Source organism: Syzygium oleosum, unplaced genomic scaffold, assembly GCF_021117445.2.
Source record: "Syzygium oleosum isolate NSW1041296 unplaced genomic scaffold, Sole_v2.1 Sole_v2.22, whole genome shotgun sequence".
Taxonomy (NCBI): domain Eukaryota; kingdom Viridiplantae; phylum Streptophyta; class Magnoliopsida; order Myrtales; family Myrtaceae; genus Syzygium; species Syzygium oleosum.
The window spans coordinates 6,898,322-6,920,428 of record NW_026607506.1 but is presented as its reverse complement, the minus strand read 5'-3'; positions in this window follow the sequence as shown (position 1 = coordinate 6,920,428).

Genomic DNA, 22,107 nt, shown 5'->3' with positions numbered 1-22,107 from the left:
CGGTGCGTTATCTTGCCGGGGCGAGACGAATCACGAAGGTATTCGTGAAGCATGATGGGGCCCATGGCTTTCTGAAAAGTGCTTACGGGCCCCGTGAGTCCATTCGGATCAAAAGCTGTGTTCGCAAACGCAAGAACTTCAAGGTTTTCTGAGAAACGTTTCCTTTTGCTCACTTGTTCGTTCCCAAGCAATATCCCGTTAATTATCTGGTAATTGCGCGACGAGTCATCAAAAACCAGAAATAGAAGTCCCTATACATTTCTTGAGAAGAGGAAGGGCTTTCCTTCAAATACATTTGTAATGCATAACATTGTCGTACCGCGCTTTTTTTTTTTTTGGGCTATCGGGATTTGCGCGCTAAAGAGGTATTTCCGTGTAAGGGTCTCTCCCAGACCGTACCTCACGTGACAGCAGAAGGTAATTTCCTATTTAATCTAAGTTTGTGATTTTGGAGTCACCACTAGTCATTATTGGTAGGTAGACTAGAAACCTAATCGAGGTACGGGAGAAATACCACGATTCTACGAACCAGAGATTCTGAGTACGGGGACTTGGTTACGTTATTGATCCCGAATCGAGATCCCTAACGCCCTTTCGGTACCTAAGAACGATACGATGTCTAACGTGTCATGCAAATTTCCGAGACTTACCTACTAATTCTATCCATTCTAATCGCAGGAAGAACCAATCAAATATTAAATGTACAATCAACGCCAATCAGATCGATCAATCCTAAATGGTCTCTAAAAATGAAAATCAATCAAAACATTTAAACCCTAATGAAGCTCTAGAAGCTTATTCATTTCATGATTCACATTTTTTACGGTTTTAGGGTTTTTTGGGGGTTATAACCCCTGAATTTGGGATTTTCTAAAAATGCCATTTGGGCACTTCCAAAAATTCAAATTTCACTTTCTAAGCTTATTCTTTTTGGACCATTCTGTGAATTTTTAAAATTTTTGATTTTTTTTTTCGGAAATTTCATTAACCGAGAAATGATTTTTTATGATTTTCTGAAAATTTTTATGAATTTTCCAATTTTTCAATTTTTTATTGATTTTCTAAATTTTTCACTTTTTTTGTATTTTCTAAATTTTCTGAATTTTTATGAATTTTTTAACTTTTTTGAATTTTTTATAAATTTTCTAATTTTTTATATTTTTCTGTGAATTTTTTTTTTGAATTTTTTCCGATTTTCCAAAAAATTTTAGATTTTTCCGATTTTCACATATTTCTGAATTTTTTTATGTATTCTATTATCAGTCTAACCTATTTAGCACGTCGCCAGACCTTCGTCGACCGGCAAAAGATTGGTCTAAAAATCTAAATCATCAATGACCTAAACTAACACTACCAGAAGCCTTAAATCTCAATTCTATTCGCCTTAGCCATCTACATCGATCAATATGACTTTCTGAACATCAAACAAGGTAAGAACGGACTAACTTGAGTGGCTTAAGGCCACGGGGAGCGCTCCGGCGAAGTTTCCCGAGCTCCGGCGAAGTCCAACAATGGCAATCGACACATTTTATGCACATTCAATCCACATTTTGCAATCAAACAAAGAGAAACATGTTCAAAAACTCATTTTTGGCATTAATGCACTCAAGATCAATAAAGAAAACATAGATTTAACAATATCAAGTTCAACCTCATTTTATGGAGTTCTGGAAAAATATGATGAATATCATACTTTACCTGTTTCTACGGACGATCGGATGAAGTTTTTGAGACGATTGATGACTGTGGAATAGTTCCCTGACACTTGAACTTCAAGTCGACGGATTCAGTTTCACCTTGGAACCTCTGGACTCACTAATCAAGCTTCACTTTCAGGCCTTCATACACGATCAACCTTACCAAACTCAAGGAGCAAGGTCACGGCCAAACTCTGATTTGCCGGCACTCTGCCATGTAGGGCGGCGCCGAACGCTCAGAAGGGGACCTCTACCTTCTTCTCTCTTCAGATTTTACGCTCTTTTTCTCTCTATCTCTCTTTCTCCTCTCTTGATCATTTCGTCAAACACCTCCTCTTCCAATGTTCAAGTTTTTTCCGTTTTTTGTTGATCAATTTTCTCGCTTAAATTTTGTTATTCACCGACCTAGAATCGGTTATAACCGATCTCCGACGCCAGCTGGAGATTCTCCAGCTGGCACGCTTGATTTTCACGTGTTATATTGATCAGGGGAAGTCGGTAAAGTTCTGGGCACGGGAGATATTTTCTGGGTTTATTGCGCCTTGGGTGAGTCGGGTAAGGAAGATAAACAACCCGGGTCGGGTCGTGTTGACCCGTTCGACCCGGAAGACCCGGATTGGTCTAAATTTGCAAATTAAGCTCAATTTTGACCCAATTTTCAAAATTGAATTCCTCATCACATTCCGAACCCAAATATGTAATTTTCCCCAATTTTTGTTATAATTGTGTCTAAGATTTTCAAATTTTTGTATTCAGGTTAATATGGTTTTTTTCAATTTGATGTCCTAATGACCTGATTAGGCAAAATTGATGCCAAAATTGAATTATCCTCATCTAATTAACCCTAGAAATGATGGTCTCATGGTTCAACAATTTCATATTATGCACGATTCCCAATTTGGGTTCAAAATTCTTAATTTTCAATTGAATTTTGGGGATTTTTTATTTTTATGAAAAATTATGCAATTGGACCAACAATTATGTAATTCAAGGTCCCAGAATCATTTGTTGTGAAGACACTATGACTTAAAAATGACTAGAAAAAATTTAATTGCATTTTTTGTTCAATTCGGGTTTAATTTTAGCCAATTTTGGGAAAAACATATACCCGATTGAGATTTTTCAAAATTGATGATGTATTCATGAAATTGGATTTAAAATAAGACTAATGACTATTTTTATGGAATTTTCTAACTCCATTTACTATTTTTCTTGATTTTCTCACTTACTTTGACTAAAAGAAATTAAGGAAAATGCAGAAAAATGCTAAAAATTTTATTTTTGGTTTAGAAATAAGTTTCTAGGCTTGGCCAAGATTCTTAGTCCTAATTTTGAGATTTTTGAAAATATGGAAAAATAAAATGAGCTAAAAATCAAGTGTCAACAGCTGCCCCTATTTGAGATTGAGCTCGTTAGAGGTTGATCTCAAAGACAATGTGACACCTAAGTTTTGAGTCGACTCAATGAACAAGATAAGATGGAAATTTCACAACAACTAATTAGGGATCTTGCTTTTGAAATTCGTGATCTAATCCAAAGGTTTTCTTTTCAAGATGTATTTTGAAAGGTTCTTAATGATTGAGGGAGAGAAACTTACCTATTTGTGAGCGTCTCTTTATCGCTTATCCAAGGGCATGAATTGATGGTGGTGAAGATTATGATGGTTATTCTGATTTCGTGGTTTAAGGATGAACCCACGAACCCTGAACACCTTAGGCTCCTCGCCTAAGGATTTGGAAATTTGCCTAGTGGTTCCTCATCAGTAGGACTTGAATTTGCCTAGGGGCTCCTCGCCTGTAGGACTTTGGATTTGCCTAGTGGTTCCTCACCAATAGGACTTGAATTTGCCTAGGGGCTTCTCGCTTGTAAGACTTTGAATTTGCCTAGTGGTTCCTCACCAGTAGGACTTGAATTTGCCTAGGGGCTCCTCGCCTGTAGGACTTTGGATTTGTCTAGTGGTTCCTCACCAGTAAGACTTGAATTTGCCTAGGGGCTCCTCGCATGTAGGACTTTGGATTTGCCTAGTGGTTCATCACCAGTAGGACTTGAATTTGCCTAGGGACTACTCGCCTGTAGGACTTTGAATTTGCCTAGGGGCTCCTCGCCTGTAGGACTTTGAATTTGCCTAGGGGCTCCTCGCCTATAGGACTTGAATTTGCCTAGGGGCTCATCGCCTATAGGACTTGAATTTGCCTAATGGTTCCTCACCAGTAGGACTTAAATTTGCCTAGGGGCTCCTCGCCTGTAGGACTTTGAATTTTCCTAGGGGCTCCTCACCAGTAGGACTTGAATTTGCCTAGTGGTTCCTCACCTGTAGGACTTGAATTTGCCTAGGGGCTCCTCGCCTGTAGGACTTTGGATTTGCCTAGGGGCTTCTCACCAGTGGGACTTTAATTTGCCTAGGGGCTCCTCACCTGTAGGACTTTGAATTTGCCTAGGGGCTCCTCGTCTGTAGGACTTTGAATTTGCCTAGAGGCTCCTCACCTGTAGGACTTTGAATTTGCCTAGGGGCTCCTCGCCTGTAGGACTTTGAATTTGTCTAGAGGCTCCTCGCCTGTAGAACTTGAATTTGCCGAGGGGCTCCTCGCCTGTAGGACTTTGAATTTGCCTAGGGTCTCCTCGCCTGTAGGACTTGAATTCGCCTAGTGGTTTCTCATCAGTAGGACTTTGATTTTGCCTAGAGGTTCCTCGCCTGCAGGACTTTGGGAAGACTTCAAACAATGAATGCCTTGACCGTGAGTTATGTGATTTTGAGGTTTTACTAACCTTTGTATGGTTTTTTTAGTTGACCAAAAACTATTTTGAAAAGTAGTTTTTGAAATTAATCAAAATTATTTGAAGCGTGGTTTTTTCTTAGCTTACCACAAACTGTTTGAAAATTTGGTTTTAAGTTGACCAAAAACTTTTGAAAAGTAGTTTTGAAATATGTATTCTTTGCATTAAAGCATTTCAGACAATCAAATTTCCTTTTCAAGGAATTATTTGAACAAAATGCTTGCAATCTTTCAAGAAATGCTTGAAATGATCGTTGGAAAGACCTTCATTAGAAAGGATTTGTTTCAATCTATGAACTTGGTCTTTTCATTATTTGATTGGAAGGGGACTTGTCTGATATCCCTCAATTTTATCTCTCTTAACCAATCCTTAGGTGTTTGGAGATGTTCGTAGTATATACAATCCAATTGATCAAATAAGGTCTTTCAAAAGGTTGTAATGTTGGCTTGGTCAATGGCTATTCAAAGGATAGACATTCTGAGGCCAAGAAAAAGGATTTCATCATATCTGACTTCAGGTTTACAAGTTAAGAACCTCGAGAATAAGACAAGATATTATTGCATACACTTCTTTGAGTGATGACTTCTTGTCATAAAGTCATGTTTCTACTCTCAACATCCCAATCTGAAGAGTCTTTGGGGAGAGGTTGTATTGTTGGTATTGGGTAGACTCAAAAGGCTCATTTGTTTTGAATTCAGGATTTTTATGAAATTGGTAATTTTTTTAGCATCACCACCTTTTTCTTTTTTGCTTACTAGGGGTCTTACTTTTATGAACATCAGAGTCCCCTAAACATTCATTACAATCTCTTTTCTTTTGCTCATTCTTACTTGTTGTGATCTATGATCTCTCATGATCTTAACTTTGCTTTGTCATGACTTTTTTTTGTTATTTTGAGCTTTCTTCTCTTTTTCTTTCTCATTTTCCTTGGACATTTGGCCTTGCATTTACCAGGTACACTGCTTTGTCATGCCCCAGATTCTTTTGCCTTTGATCTTTTTGAATTCTAAGGACTCTATGTCATGCCCCTTTGTTTCTTATCTATTAGAGTGGATCATATGCTCATGCTCCAGTGTGAAGAGATGATCACCAATTTAGGGTTCTGAAATGAATATTCAGGCTCAATTGGGCTTTGCAAAAGGTAATACGTTTGGGTATAAGAAATGAAGTGCTCTTCTTCCTCTTGGGATGTCTTGGGCTTCCATATGACTTCATCTGAAGTTATCATAGAAAGATTGATGCAAGAGTATGCAATAGAATATTTCTTGATCCTATTCTCCAAGACTATCAATCACAAACCTCCTGATTTGCCCCAATGTGGGGTAGTTCTTAACAGTGTTGTTTTGGAAAAACTTCTCCACTATTTTGACTCAAATTTGGTTTACAAGGGATAAGTATGTGTTTGGGATAGTGAAATGACTGCCTTTCATCATTTCAATCCATGTAATCATTGCGAACATCCCATATTTCCTGCGGATGAGTTTTTCTCACTCACTTCTCCATTTTGACTTTGAATGTATAGGGAACGTGTTTGGATATGGCTTACCTTTCATCATTTGAAGGTCTTTCCATTCAATTTGATCCAAACTTTTTCTTCGAAATTTTTCAAAGCCTTTTGTCAAATTATCCCTTTTAGAGAATTTTGATGCTTAGTGCATTTACAAAGAAAGCGTATTTCAAAACTTTTGATTTGAAATATTTCTGAAATATTTTCTTTTCAAAACAATGTGTTTTGTTTTGTTCAATTTTAGTGTCATTCCGCTTGGGGAAAAAAATTTCGATTTTCTCTTAGAAAGGCAACTTCTTTAACACATGCACTCACGACTTAGGGATACTTGTTTGATCAATCTTACCAAAATCCCTCTTGTTTGCATGTTTTTCTTTGATTCCACTGGGGATTTTTCTTTTGTTGCTCCCTTTTCTTTGTCTCCCTGAGGATGATAAAAAGAAAAGCACATTAGGGAATATCAATTGGAAAATTGAATTGGAAATAATACTTCCCTCTACTATCATCAACTGGTTCGGATTCTTTTTACTTTCTTCTGCAGAACAGATAAATATGTTCATGAAATGCATGGTATGCATGATATGATATGCACATGTTCTAAAGTGACCCGAATCTTTTCTTGAATGTTCGTCTTCATTTCATGGATAGAAAATCTTAACAGCATCTGGATTTACAGGATAGGCCAGCTCTGTTCCTGCCATGTCTATAAGAATCAATGCTCCTCCAAGAAGAACTTTCTTGACAATGTATGGACCCTCATAATTTGGAGTGAATTTGCCACGAGGATCCGATTTGTTGAAGATGATTTTCTTCACTACTAAATCCTCTGTTTTAAAATGCCTTGGTTTCACTTTTCGGTTAAAGGATTTAGCCACTCATTTTTTATAAGCTTGTCCATGGCATATAGCTCTTAATCTCTTTTCATCGATCATGTTGAGTTGTTCATATCTTTGTTGAATCCACTCAGCTTCTGAAAGCTTCAATTGGGAGAGTATCCTTAATGAAGGAATTTCTGCTTCAACAGGTAGCACTGCTTCCATTCCGTAAACCAATGAAAATGGGGTTGCTCCAGTTGATGTTCAAATTGAAGTTTGGCATGCCATCAGAGCATACGGTAACCTTTCGTGCCAATCACGATAATTTTCGGCTGTCTTGGCCAGTATCTTCTTGATATTCTTATTTGCCGCTTCCACTGCTCCATTCATTTGTGGACGATATGGAGATGAGTTCAAATGTCAGACGTGGAAGTGTTCAAGTAAATCATCTACAATCTTGTTATTTAGATTTGAACCATTGTCCGTAATTATTGCTTCTGGAACTCCATACCTAGCAATGATGTCCCGCTTAGTGAATCTTGCAACATTCTTGGCAGTAACATTCGTGTAAGAGTTTGCTTCAATCCATTTAGTGAAATAGTCAATGCCCATTTGAGGCCTTGGGGTTAATTGGACCAATTATATCAATGCCCCAAATTGAAAATGGCCATGGCTCGGACATTTGTTGTAGCTCATTTGGCGGTGCATTGATTTTGTCTTCATAAACCTGACATTGATGACAACATCTCACGTGTTGGATGTAATTTGTTTCCATTGTCATCCAATAGTATCCCAACCTCATAATCTTTCCGGTTAGAAGATGTCCATTCATGTTGTAACATCCTCAATTTCGACCCATTTCCGGAATCAATGATATTGATATTATTTCTCGTTTAATTTTAGTAAGTCTCGCCCGGAACGGATCCTTCTCGGGATACTGACCAATTGGAAATGGCTAATTAGGAAAACGGTACGTGGACCAGGGACCCGATCGCGAATTGGGCACCGATTCCGAGAAACGATGAGGAAATATTTTGGGCCAATGTGGGCCGATCCTAGGAAGGTGACGGATTTAGTTTGGCCAACGACGTATGATCGAATCGCGGGTGATTCCGCACAATCGAGGGTACGCATGGCGAACAAAATCCCGAACTTAAACCAAACGATCGCGACCTCCGGAACTAGCGATAATTCCTCGCGTTCTCCCGGTAATCGAGACCGTCACGACTCGAGTAACCCTAGGTCGATACGCGTAACCCCTAAACAGCCACCCGTTAGTGAGAGGCCCTAAAATTTTAAATTGAGCAATTTTGATATCGAAATTGGATCAGGACTGGGACGTCGAATTTCGTGGGCGTATACGACTATTTTGCGAGGACGACGTCATTTTAGTGTGGCCAACTATATTTGGGATCAGTACGGTCGAAAAATGGAAATTCAGCCCGAAATCGAAAAATGACGATTTTGCCCCTAGGCTTATTTTTGGTATTCCAAATTTTGGGAGGTTATTTTGGGAATTTGTTTGGATAAGAACACCCCCCCCCCAATAATTCAGAATTTGAAGTCTAAATTACCCTTGGATATTTTGGGTTAGGTTAATGAGAACCAAGTGATTGAGGGGCAAAATAGGAATTAAGAAAAAGTTGGTCAAACCCCCTTGGACTAATAATGCCCTTGCCTCTCTCTCATTCCTCCCTCACTTTCATTCGGCCACTTCTCCTCTCCTCTCTCCCCCTTCACCGATTCCTCCTTCCTCTCCCTCCCGCCGGTTCTACCTCTCTCTCGGCCGTGAGCCACCGTCCGCCAGAGGAGACGCCGCCGCCGCTCGCCTAGGCTGCAGCTCGTCCGCCGTGCACCATCGCCATCCCGTCTCTCTCTCCCTCCATCTCGTCTCTCTCTCCCTCATTCGGCGTGAGGAACACCGCCGGTCAGCCTTGGCCGCGCCGTGCGCCGGAGCTAGCCACCGCCGGCCGCCGTCTGTCCAAGCCGCCGCCGCACCGCCACCACCCTCACCAACCTGTTTTCTCTCTCCCTCTCATTTCGGCCATCACCAACCAGCATCACCACCCTTCGCCCGTCGCCGCCGCACGCGCCGCCGTTCGCCGCCGTGGACTAGCGATCAGCTGCCGTCCCCCCCCCGCCTATCCAGCTTGCTTTAGAGCTTAGATTAGGTGAGTAATCACCCTCTAAACCCTAATTAGGCCACTAATCACTTCTAGATAGGTTAATGTTAGATTAGAGGTTAATTAGGGGGTTTAAGCTTGATTAGGGGATTGTGAATTATTGGCTGAATTGGGACTAATTTGAGGAGCTTAGTGAGGTAATTTGAGACTGAATTACTGCCCTTGATGGACCGGTTTAGTGGCTGTCCTTATACGACTGAATGGACCTAAATTTGGTCAAATTGAGATTTAATTGGACATTTGTCGAGGGTGCTTGGATTGGCCAATTGATGATTGAATTGTGTTCGGTTGTGATCAATATTATGGTGCAATGTTGTGTATCCTAAGGTGGCCGATTATGAAGTGGCGTAGCGGGCCTAGAATATACGAATTTGTATTGTGCCAATTGCATGAATTTTATGCCCATTTGTACGTTGGATGCCTATTGAATTGTTTAAATTGGGCATGTTAATGAGTTGATTGGGCATGTTGAGGTGTGAGTTGAATTGGCATAATTTGTTGATGTGCCTAACTGAAATTGGGTGCTCATTTTACATTATATTATTGCCTGAGTGCGGGACTGCATGGCCACGCATTTTGCATGCTGAGCATTGGCTGGAATTGAAATTGTGCGAATATGCGTGCCTAACATGAGCATGTGATCACTTAAAATGCCCTGATGCGTTTATGCGGGGTTCAGATAAAATTGGTTGTGTGCCTGTGTGATCATTATGAGTCCTGATGCGTTTTACGCAGGACGGTACCCGGTTCTACTGGAAGACGGCCAGCCTGAGGCGTTTTACGCGGGTTTTGGTCCGTATATGGAGATCGGTGTTGCGTCTGATGCGTTTTACGCGGGCTAGAGACACCGGGCCTGATGCGTTTTGCGCGGGCCATGAAGTGTTGGTATTGATGGTTAGACCTGATGCATTTTACGAGAGTCGAACTTAATTGAGAAATAAGCCGTGTGCCTGTGTGCATTGTTGAACCAGAGCATGAGTATGTGTATGGTGTACGTGTGACTAAATGTGATCGCGTATGTGCCATGAGCATTATTATGATCTGTCTAACCTGCAAGGTGAATTGTGTGCTCGATCTGGGCCCGAGGGCCTAGGTCAGTTGATTGTTAAATGTTAGGGGTTGTTTGTGATTTATTGCCTGTCAGGAGGTGCATGTTAGCCTAGTTTAGGTTTAGGGGGTGAGATTCGTCTCATTGTTGTTAAAACCCAATGTTTCAGACCCCCGGCCTTGAAGATGGCAAAGGCACCGATACGTTTTGGGATCCCGCATCATATAGGGAAGACGATGTTTGTGTACCCCATAGGGAACGAGGAGATGTATATTAGGTATTATACTTTAGTATGGGTTGATGTGGGGGAGACGCATTTTGAGACCCACGAGTATGTAGCGTGGTGTTTTAGAGAATACTCCGGGGAGTATGGACCTCTTCGGATTTTTGATGTCCCGTTTAACGGGCAGGGCGAGGTAGATCCTCAGTGTCCAGACGGAGACCTGGCGAGCCCCGATGCTACACCCGAGGGGAGTTCGAGTTCTGGCGCCGAACCTGTTATCTGGGAGGTTGACAAGTTTGATCCGATGGATATGGAGCCAGCGGACTGGGATGTTGATCTGGAGCCGATGGAGCCAGATGAGGAGCCAGAGCTTATAGAGCAGGACCTCGGTCAGGAGGGCGAGCCGGAGCAGATGGATTCTGAGGAGGAGTCGGCAGAGGCCGAGTCCGAGTTGGATTCCTTAGATTCCGAGGTGGAGATGTCTGATAGTTCTTCATCTTCTGAGTCCTTGGGATCCGACCCGGACTGGGTTCCGTAGAGTTAGCCTTAGCTCAGATAGGTCGGGCCAGTACCTTTTTTATCGGAGCCCCACCTTAGTTAGTAGTCTCACCACCTGGCCACCTACCCGTTTTTGCAGTTAGTGGCCGTCGACCCGTTTTGGTTCGTGGTGTATACTTCGGTGTAAATGGATAGTGTAAATGTTTCCCTGGTTAACATAAGTGTATATTTGTTATCTCGTTGTTTGTTGTTATGCTATCCTTGGTCTCGTGTTGTTTTATCTGTACGGGTGTTTATGTTGCTTCCGCATGTGTCTCGATCTCTTTTTGGGTTTTGGGTCGGCAGCGCTTCCTGGGGCGTTGCACAATATCGACCATGGCAGGGATGTTGCGCTTCATAGGGTTCGGGGCGTGATACATGTGCGGTCCACATTCACCTTCATGAATTTCTTTCATGATCTGTTCAGCTTCCGTGGCATCCACGCATCTTAGTAAGGTTGAATCAAATGATTTCTTGTAGAGGATTTGACCACTGAGGAAGAATTTGTTGGCTATCTTCCTTATAAAGTTCCTGTCACCTGGTTGGCTTTCTTCAGGAAACTCTCCTGATTGAAGATATCTTTTGATGTCATGATACCATGGTTCGTTGTCAAATTCTGCCTAGACCATCATGCAATGAGCTGGTTGTTCGAGAATATTGATTCTCAATGGTTTTATATCCATACCATCTTCAGCTTGTAGTAAGAATGACAAAGTTGCAAGAGCATCTGCAAAATGATTCTGAGCTCTTGGGAGATAATCGAATGTTACTTTTTCGAAGTTTTCTATCATCTCTTCTAAATATCTGTGATAAGGAATTAACTTGGCATCTCGAGTTTGACATTCACCAGTTGTTTATAATATGATGAGCATAGAATCTTCATATACTTGGAACCTTTTTACCTTCATTGAAACGGCTAATTGTAAGCCGAGAATGCATACTTCGTATTCAGCAACGTTATTGGTGCATGAAAATATCAATTTTGCAGATACCGGATAATATTGGCCTTCTGGGGAGATCAGTTCTGCCCCAGTTCCTGATCCAGATAAGTTGGTTGCACTATCAAAATACATGGTCCATTTATCGTCGACCAGTGTCAATATATGATCATCAAGTTGCTCTTCAGGATTGGCGATATTCTGCGAATTTTCCGCCAACATGTCTGCTATTGCTCATTTCTGAAGCTGACGTGGCTCGCCGGAGATTGGCACTTAAGTGATCGTTTTTCAAAAAATTTAGCTCTTAAGTGATTGTTTTTCAAAAATTTTAGCACTTAAGTGATCCAAAAAAAAACTTTTGACACTTAAGTGATTATTTTTCCTCCAATTTGGCACTTAAGTGAGCCGACGAAAACTTTTGGCACTAAAGTGAGCGCCGTACATAAATTATGGCACTTATAGTGTTCTTTTGCCCATTCATTTCTGATGTTGTGAACTTCTTGCTCAAGTAATAAATTGCTTGTTCTTTACCATCATTTGGTCTTCTTTGTATAAGCATCGCTCCTAACGACTCATAGTAAATTGTCAAATATAAGATCAACGAAACTCCAGGGATTAGTGGTACCAACACTGACGGGCATACTAGATATTCTTTGATCTTGTCAAAGGCTTGCTGACATTCCGCATCCCACTTCACTTTGGCATTTTTCTTCAACAATTTGAGAATGTTTTAATAGTCTCAGAAAGCTAATAGATGAAACGGGCAATGTAATTTAATCGCCCCAACAAGCTTCTCACTTCTTTTACCGTAGAAGGAGTTTTTAAGTCATATATTGCCTTGATCTTAAAGGGATCTATTTCGATGCCATTGCTACTAACCACAAACCCTAGCAGTTTGCCGGATTTTGCCCCAAATACACACTTGTTGGGGTTCAGCCGCAATTTGTACTTTCTAAGTCTTTCGAACAATTTGCAAAGTACCTCAACATGATCTTCTCCTTGTTTGGATTTTGCAATCATGTCGTCCACATATACCTCGATTTCTTTGTGCATCATGTCATGGAACAAAGTTACCATTGCCCTTTGATATGTAGCACCAGCATTTTTCAAACCGAAAGGCATCACCTTGTAACAAAATGTGCCCCATGGTGTTATGAAAGACGTCTTCGCCTTATCTTTTTTATTCATAAGGATTTGATTATATCCTGAGAAACCATCCATTAATGAAAATATTTCAAACCCAGCAGTGCTATCCACTAATACATCGATATGTGGAAGCGGGAAATCATCCTTAGGGCTTGCTTTATTTAGGTCGCGATAATCAACGCACACCCGTACTCGACCATCTTTCTTTATTACGGGTACTATATTGGCAACCCATTCTGGATATGGTACTACTTCGATGAAATCAACTTTGAGTAATTTCATCACTTCTTCTTCTATTTTCTTTGCCAAGTTCGGCTTCGTTCGCCTCAGTTTTTGCTTCTTTGGTAGGATACTTGGATCAATTGGCAAAGCATGTTCAACTATGCTCGGATCAAGGCTTGGCATGTCAGCATAAGACCATGCAAATATATCTTGATATTCTTTGAGCAAATCTCTTAACTTCTTTGGGATTTTCTTTATCGCCCGGATTAATAGTGATCGTTTTCTTTAACTTGAGTGGCTTTAATTCTTCGTGACGAATCCATTCCTTTCTGACCCATTCCTCATCCTCATTATCCACTTCAATATCACAAGTGATCTCCTTGGAAAGATTTGGGTCACATATGAACCTATTATGGATATGTGAATGCTCATGCTCCAGTGCGTAAGTATCTTCTGCCTCAGTTATGATAACGTTGATGGTATTCTCTTCGAATAAACTTGGCAGAATAGATTCTTCCTATGCATGTAAGTCTTCTTCTTGAAGTAGCTTGGAAGGTCTAAGAAAAGTTTCCTTGATATGAATCTGATGATAGGGAAGCTCTTTAACTTTGCCCTTCCATATGGATGGATTAATGAGGCGATCACCTCGGCTTCTACAGCCTCCATGGTTCTTTCGACCTCGGCCTTGGCCTCCATGGTGGTCCTTAGAGTTATATGGAATATAACCTACTCCGTGCTTCATTCTTGTAGCAAGAAGAGTGATAGGTTCCTTGATTCCTTGGGATTTCGATCCAAGACCATTACCGGGAGTAAATCCATACTGGCATAACACCCTTCCAGACATAATGGATGGTGTTGAGAACTCCGGGGATTTTATGATGCAACCGGCAGGAATTTGCACCATTGATATCGTTTCAAAGGAATGATAGCTTGGTTCTTCTTTCACTTTGAGTTCAACATAAGGTATTGCACTCTCTTTGTAAGTGACGAAATCCGTCTCCCCATGTACAGTGATCATCTTGCCATTAATGACGAACATGACCTTTCGATGGAGACTTGAAGGGATGGCACTAGCCATATGAATCCAAGGTCTCCGAGTAACAAGTTGAAAGTCCTCGGAATATCTACTACTTGGAAGTCAATCAGGAAAGGCACACGGCCTATGTTCACCTCGAGCTCGATATCGCCAATAACGTCTTTCTTCATCTCATCAAACGAACGCACAGTTACCTTAGAAGGTTTAATGAGCTCCTCATTAATCCCCAAGCGATGCAGTGTGCTTAGCGGACACAAATTAAGTGCGGAACCATTATCGATTAGTACCCGTGACACCTCCTTGCCCTGGCATTTGACGACGATATACAGGGCTTTATTATGGGAACGCCCGTCAATTGGGAAATCTTCATCGGAGAAGGCAATTTGATCTTTCAGAAGAATAGTGCTAACAAAGTCTTCCAATTGTACTTCATTAATCGTCTCCAAGACGTACACCTCATTGAGAAGCTTCATAAGCGCCATTTTATGGCTTTCTGAAGTCTTGAAGAGATCCAATAGAGAAATATATGCCGGCATCTTTCTTAGCTGTTCAATTACCTCAAATTCGCTTGTCTTCATGACTAAAAGCAATTATTTGACATCTTCTTCGGTTACTCCCTTCTTTTCGTGCTCACCTTCTTTCGGGACATTACATCTCCCTGATCGGGTTATGGCATCAACTTATTTGGAAGAGTAATCCCAAGGTACACACTTAGTATCGAACTTTTCTTTTGGAGGGAAAGTGATAATTACAGGCTGTGTTTCTTCTTCTTCGATCCTTAGCAGATCAATGGGAAGTTGGATAGTGATTGGTTTGACAGGATCTTTCTCCTATTTATATTTGCCTATCTTATCAAGCTTGATTAGAAATGGTGTAATCATGGATACCATGCTTCTATTGGCTTCGTTAGCATCCATTACACCCCAACCATCAAGTGTGATTATTTCATTCTTGAATGCCCATAGAGGAGGTGTATATTTGACACAGTAATTATACCGGCCACCATCTTGACCCAGAAAATCAACAACTTCACCTTGTCTTTGTGCTTTTTGAACAAATCGCCTATCACCTCGGCGAGTCTTTTTCTTCTTTTTTTCTTCCCGATCTTCATTCTCCTCGAGATTTAATTGGCTGATCGGGACCTTGTCCATGCCACCCCATCCGTCCGGTATAATATCTTCATTTTTGAACGTCCATGGTGGTGGAGTATATTTGACACGGTAATTATATTTACCGCTGTCTTGACCGAGTAAGTCTACAGTTTCGCCTTCCCTGGATGATTTCTGAGTGAAACGCCTTTCACCTTGTCGGACTTTTTCTTTCTCCTTTTCATCCACATCTGTTTCATCTTGGAGCATTTCCTTCTTAGATAGGGCTTTCTCCTCAGGAATGATTTCATCATCCATACCACCCCAACCATCAGACACAATTACTTCATCTTTGAATGCCCATGGCGGTGGGGTATATTTCACTTGGAAGTTATATTTTCCAGAGTTTTCTCCCAAGTTGTCTATGATCTCGCCTTTTAGGAGCGCTTCTTGACAAAACCAGGTATCTCCTAAACGATAAGCTTTAATCTTGACCTCATATTCATCTTCATCGTCAGACTTGATCACTGTTTCTTAATCTTTGATCATGTTTACTGTATCGTGCTCAGGAAGAGGATTCTGATGTACATTTGGCTCGGGCTCTTGGAAGTTCAATATCTTCTTGTCAATGAGCTGTTGAACCTTGTACTTTAGAGTGGGACAATTATCTACATCATGTCCCCTTTCTCCCATGTGATAGGTGTAGGTTTTTGATTCATCGTACCAAGCAAATCTTGCAAGATTGTCTCTCGGTACTTCCTTGGCCACCAAATGCCTTTCTAGAAGCATTGGTAATAGCTTTGACAGGGGTCGGGGCAACGGTGTGTATTACCTCACGGGTCTTTTGTTTGGCTCGAACTGCCTTGGGTTTTTCCAAGCGACATTTGATTGCCTTGAAAATGATGCTTGATGAGTATTTGGGCTAGACACCATAGCCACTTCTCGGATGGGTTCTTTGTCTTTTTTCCCGGGGTAAGGCCTTCGTGTCGCTATTTCTTGAGCCTTATTCTTTTTCAATCCCCATTCAATTCTCTCACCCACTTTTACCAACATGATGAATGTTCGACAGCCTGATACATGAAGCTTGTCATAATACTTAGTTGGCAATGATTTTAGAAAGAGCTCAATGAGCTCGTCTTCACTTATGGCGGGCTTTACTTGTAAGGCAACAGCTTTCCATCTCTGAGCATAGGCTCTGAACCCTTCATTCTTCCGTTTCTCAGTTCTGACGAGATCTTCTCTAGTTTAGAGCACTTCAACATTAAACTTGTACTGGCGAAGAAATTATCCCGCCGAATGATCCCATTCAATGAAATCTTCTATGTCGAGGGTTGTGTACCATGCGAGGGCCGCTCCTCTCAAACTATCTTGAAATGTGCTAATAAGAAGTGGCGTGTTGTCTGAATATCTCGCCATCTTACGGAGATAATACTTCAAATGGATTTTGGGATAACCAGTGCCATCATACTTGCTCACGAACTCTGGTTCCTTATAATTTTCTGGAACAACTACTTTTGCGTACGGCGAGAACTTGTCAAACCTTTGAAGCTCATAGCCTTGACTTGCTAAGCATTCTTCAATTTTGGCTAATCTCTTGTCCTCTTCTTCATCCTTTGTTTTGAATGTCTTCTTGATTTGATCATCCTCTTCCAAATTTACTACCTCAGGCGTAGTCTTTGGAGGACTCTCTTGAACCGGTTCTTTGTTTATGACTGGGTCTTCAATCGGTGTTTTGATTGCATTTGAAGTTCCCACATTTGGAGTAGTAGGATAAGATCCTCGAGATGCGAGAATAAAAGCCTTCATTTCTGCCATCATTGTGACCATTGGGTCATTTGATTTTCGACTTCAGCTAGTCGAGCACGGGTTTCTTCTTCCGCCATTCTGATTTGTAAGCGAGTCCAAGGTCTTTTACCTTCCGTTGCTAAACAACTTGTTTTATGAAAAGACCCGATATTAGTATAGCAAAATGATCACGAAACCCTACATCCTTTTAATTGTATAGTTTCATGAGATTATCAAGGATAAGAAATTCCATACAAGTCTTAGCCTTGTATAAAATTCTTTATCAATGTCTTTCTCAAGGAATCATACAATTCAAAGAATTGCAATCCATGGTGATTCTTTACAAAAAATATTTTGAAACTTCATTAAGCAATTGTTCATTATGCAATTGTTTCAATTTTTAAAAAAAAAATTATTACAATGCTATTCATCAAAATAGGGGAACACTAGCTTAAACAAGTCTAGGGCTCTTATTAGCTAAGGTAGCTTCAGCTTCTTCATACTCCTTGACTCGTGTCTCCCATTCTTCTATATCGATTTCAACCTCCTCGGCAATATACGGCTCTCCACCTGGCGTGCTTGGCACAATGTACTCTGGGATGTACGGCTCATCAGAATGAGTAGTAACATTCAAAGGTACATAGGGTTCGACGTCAATTGGTCGCTTAGCCTTCAACCACCTTATATACTCGTTGGACACCAAAAAGAGCTTCATTTCTCCTTCTAAATCTTCAGGCCATTGTACTATTTGCTTGGTTGATCTCTTCAAGGAATTCACGATCCCATCGACCCTTGTTCGCAGCTCTTTACTTTTCTTTTCCGGTATAGGTTCTTGTGGTATCTCAAATGTGAACTCCTCAGGATGCCAAATAGGTGGAATTTGTTGAACCATTCCGAATTATCGTATGACTCTTGGTGGGTAATAAGCAGTTCCGCCGCTCAGTCCAAGCAAAGGCACCAAATTACCGTCTTGGGTAGTAATTTGAGCTTTCGTTATCTTCGGTCATTGAATCCTCCATTGAAGCTGGTCGGGAGATAATGCTCTATTGAAGTTTGTCCACTCATGAAAAGAGTACTTTGGCATTTTTTCTTGGAGTTTCAAATACTTCTCAATAGGGTTGGTAGATGAGTCGATCTCTCGAATGCGCATATAACGTTCTCAAGGTCGAATATGGGAAATAAATCACACAAAAGTAATACAGCTGAAGCTTGCAGTACACCTTTTTGTTGATTTTGATATTTGTTCAATAAAATGATGGTCTCCGCCAAGAGCATATTGGAGAAGTCCCATTTTAGGCAAGCTTGCCTAGCAATTACTGCAACGAGAGGGTTTAGCCCAATCCTTGATGCGGGGAATAAGACGAATCCGAAGAAGGCAAGAATAAAAACCCTCGCGGAAGTATTTCCAGTTTTTTTCGGCAATTTGGAGTAATTGGCCACCAAATAAGATAGAGGAAATCTCCCGGTATTCGATTTGATCAACTTTTCCACTTGAGGGGTCTTCAAGTTTAAAAATTCAGCTATAACACTTGTGGGTTTCAATCCAACTGGGGGTTCAACGGTTCTTGACTCGAAATCAATCTCAATGGTTGCCTTATATTCTTCTAGTGTAGGTACCATCTCGTGCTCGCCCAATTGAAATGTGGCAGTGATAACTTCCCAGAAATGGGATAATGCTTGGATTAGACTCACTTGGTACTCCAGGTTGATGAGCTTGAACAAATACCCGAGCCTTTCCCTTACATATGCTTTGTTGTCCTTTGTTATGTTTACCCACCATGCCAAAAGCTCCTTCCTTGGAATAGGAATGACTTGTATGTCTAGTTTCTCCATTTCGATCTAAAGCATGTAAAAGAAAGTAATTATTATTCACCATGGATTACTAATTGATTTTAATGTCCCCATTTCAATTATATGTCCTTTTGAGGTAAAACGGAGGTAAGGTACACTTGCATGCCTCGAAAGTAATGCAAATGTCATTTTGAGTCCGTTTAAACCTTAAAAGAGCATATAGTTGAGATTATGGACAAATTCAATATGTGATGTAAATGCCCATTCTGTCATATTCCATTTAGACCATAAAGTCCTAAATTATGGTTTACAACTTCGAATACATTGAAATGAATAAATAAGCACTTGAATTTCATAGAACAACCGCCATGGACCTATACATTTCATCTAAAAATGAAAGAAGGGTCAAATGGAGTATGACGCCCTAATCATGCATTCTAAAATGAAAAGGGCATTTAGACCAAGCATTGAATGTCATTTGGGTATTTTTTGAGAATGTGCCAACTAACATGCATAATTGTAAAAGAATGGAATGGAATGATACTTACTTACCATGATATTTTTGTTTGATTTTAGGTATACCAACCACAAAGACAAGCGAATGCAACCAGTGAAGTTTTGATGCCTAAAAGGGTAGGATATGCTAAAGGCTCAAGGTCATCACCTTAATGGACAAGGGATTCCATTCCAATAAGCAATCGGCCCAAAGTAATGAAATATTATTTCACCTCGGTGATCGGTATTGTATTTAAACGATCCCATGAGCAATCGGCCCATAGTTTCGCCTAAACACATACCTCCTAAGGGTAATCCTAAATGTAACCGGGTTGGGCCACGGGTGGTGTGTGCTAATGGTGTAGTGCTAAAGCAACTTAAAGGCATGCATAGCAATTAATAACCAAACAGCACTTCTAAAATTCATTCAAATCACATTCAATCCCAACACCATCCTGCAAAACAAGGGTTAGCAAAGACAACACCTCTTATACGACCCACCTGTAAAACCATTTAAAACTATCGTTAGCGGGACGTATCTGGGATCCTTGCAAGCACAAAATACAAACAAATCATTCTATCTAGGCCTAAGTCCACTTAGAAAAGGCTTTCCCCAGTAGAGTCGCTAAGCCTATCGCGCCGCGCTTTTTTTTTTAGGCTATCGGTATTTGCGCGCTAAGGAGGTATTTCCGTGTAAGGGTCTCTGCCAGACCATATCTCATGTGACAGCGGAAGATAATTTCCTATTTAATCTAAGTTTGTAATTTTGGAGTCGCCACTAGTCATTATTAGTAGGTAGACTAGAAACCTAATCGAGGTACAGGAGAAATACCACGATTCTACGAACTAGAGTTTCTGAGTACGGGAACTTGGTTACGTTATTGATCCCGAATCGAGATCCCTAACGCCCTTTCGGTACCTAAGAACGATACGATGTCTAACGTGTCATGCAAATTTCCGAGACTTACCCACTAATTCTATCTATTCTAATCGTAGGAAGAACCAATCAAGTATTAAATGTACAATCAACGTCAATCAGATCGATCAATCCTAAATGGTCTCTAAAAATGAAAATCAATCAAAACATCCAAACCCTAATGAAGCTCTAGAAGCTTATTCATTTCATGATTCACATTTTTTAGGGTTTTAGGGTTTTTTAGGAGTTATAACCCCTGAATTTGGGATTTTCTAAAAATGCCATTTGGGCACTTCCAAAAATTCAAATTTCACTTTCTAAGGTTGGCCACAGTCTTTTTGGACCATTCTGTGAATTTTTAAAATGTTTGATTTTTTTTTTTCGAAAATTTCATTAACCGAGAATTGATTTTTTATGATTTTCTGAAAATTTTTATGAATTTTCTAATTTTTCAATTTTTTATTGATTTTCTAAATTTTCACATTTTTTGTATTTTATGAATTTTCTGAATTTTTATGAATTTTCTGAATATTTTTGAATTTTTTATAAATTTTCCAATTTTTTATATTTTTCTGTGAATTTTTTATTTTTCTGAATTTTTTCCGATTTTCCAAAAAAATTAGATTTTTCTAATTTTTCACATTTTTCTTAATTTTTTATTTTTATGAATTTTTTTATTATTATTTTTATTAATTTTTTTTAGATTTTTTATTATTTATTTTGTGTTTTTTTAAAATTTCCCGCCTGGAAAATGAACCGGACTGGCCTGATTCAACCCGGTTCGGTTTGGCCAAACCGGGCGTCGCCGGCGCCGGTTGACGGTTGCCTTTCTCCGGCAGGCAAGACGCCAGAAACGGCGCCGTTTCGTCCTATGCCCATTGGGGCATTCGGTCGAACAGTTGGTAGGCAGATTTTCGACTAAAATATTATCAAGGTCGCCGGTTTGAGTTCGTCACCGGTGACCTTCTGGTGAGATTTTTATCATTCTAATTGATCCATTGTAATATTCATGTATTCTATTATTGGTCTAACCTATTTAGCACATCGCCGGACCTTCGTCGGCCGGCAAAAGATTGGTCTAAAAATCTAAATCATCAATGACCTAAACTATAACTACCAGAAGCTTTAAATCTCAATTCTATTCGCCTTAGCCATCTACATCGATCAATATGACTTTCTGAACATCAAACAAGGTAAAGAACAGACTAACTTGAGTGGCTTAAGGCCACGGGGAGCGCTCTGGCGAAGTTTCCCGAGCTCCAGCGAAGTCTAACAATGGCAACCGACACATTTTATGCACGTTCAATCCACATTTTGCAATCAAACAAAGAGAAACATGTTCAGAAACTCATTTTTGGCATTAATGCACTCAAGATCAATAAAGAAAACACAGATTTAACAATATCAAGTTCAACCTCATTTTATGGAGTTCTGGAAAAATATGATGAATATCATACTTTACCTGTTTCTATGGACGATCGGATGAAGTTTTTGAGACGATTGATAACTGTGGAATAGTTCCCTGACACTTGAACTTCAAGTCGACGGATTCGGTTTCACCTTGGAACCTCTGGACTCACTAATCAAGCTTCACTTTTAGGCCTTCATGCACAATCAACCTTACCAAACTCAAGGAGGGAGGTCACGGCCAAACTCTGATTTGCCGGCACTTCGCCGTGTAGGGCAGCGCCGAACACTCAGAAGGGGACCTCTACCTTCTTCTTTCTTCAGATTTACGATCTTTCTCTCTCTATCTCTCTTTCTCCTCTCTTGGTCATTTCGTCAAACACCTCCTCTTCCAATGTGCAAGTTTTTTCCGTTTTTTGTTGATCAATTTTCCCGCTTAAATTTTGTTATTCACCGACCTAGTATCGGTTATAACCGATCTCCGACGCCAGCTGGAGA